Source organism: Egretta garzetta, unplaced genomic scaffold (genome assembly GCF_000687185.1).
Source record: "Egretta garzetta isolate BGI_Z169 unplaced genomic scaffold, ASM68718v1 scaffold69, whole genome shotgun sequence".
Taxonomy (NCBI): Eukaryota; Metazoa; Chordata; class Aves; order Pelecaniformes; family Ardeidae; genus Egretta; species Egretta garzetta.
Window position 1 is genome coordinate 45,728 of NW_009260790.1, and position 949 is coordinate 46,676.

Below are 949 nucleotides of genomic sequence, written 5' to 3' on the forward strand. Positions count from 1 at the left end.
AAGGAACCCATCCAGAAATAAATGCGGTCTTCACTGCCACCTCCTAGAAGCCGTACGCGACGCCTTTCTTCCCCAAGGAAGCGCGCAACTCTCCCACCCTGTTCTGACACAGAACTGTATGCGCCACGCACCCCTAGGGACACCCGCCACGCACCCCTAGGGACAGCTTGAACCATGCGTGCCCAACAGCCAGGCCCGGAGGCCATCAGGCCCCCGATCCTCCCCCAGCTCCTTCACCCTCCCGAGGTGGCACCGACATTACCTTGACCTCCCGCGCTCTTTGCTTTGAAGCCCACCAGCACTGCTTCGTGCGGCATCCCGCAACCTGTGAAGTGGGAAATAAGCCTCTGCTTATCCTCTGAACGCTGGAGCATTCGCTACCACGTTCAACAGATTTTACATGTCTGTTGGTATGAAAGTGCTTTGCCTTCCCCCCTTCAAAGAGCTTACAAACTGAAAGCGCATCCTCCTTGGCTTTAACTTGCCTGCTACTTTGTTGGCTTCTACACAGACAACTCGTACCTCAAACCTTCCTTGTGGGTAGTGATGTGCTCAATTGCCAAAAGGAGATGGTTGCTGTTTCAGGCGCCTTCTCTCAAACAGCTTAATCATTTCCCGACTACCGAGCCATGAAGGATCCCTGCTAAACTCACAATTCTTAACAAGATTTAATCTGACCTGTAAAACCAGGCGCCTTATCCCCCACCCAAGCTTCTCTCAGCACCCTGAAGCCATCTAACACACCCTAGAAAACACATCTGACATATCTTTAAAACCCCCCCATATTATTCAGTGTTTGCATATCACTTTTGGCCACGGTGTCCTTTCAGTTTTGCGTTCCCATCTTCCAAATTGAGAAGGGGTTCTTCTCAACATTTTAAATCACTTCTTTTGGCCAGTCTCATATCTAGAATACACCACTTTACAACTAAGTTTTTCAGGATAACTA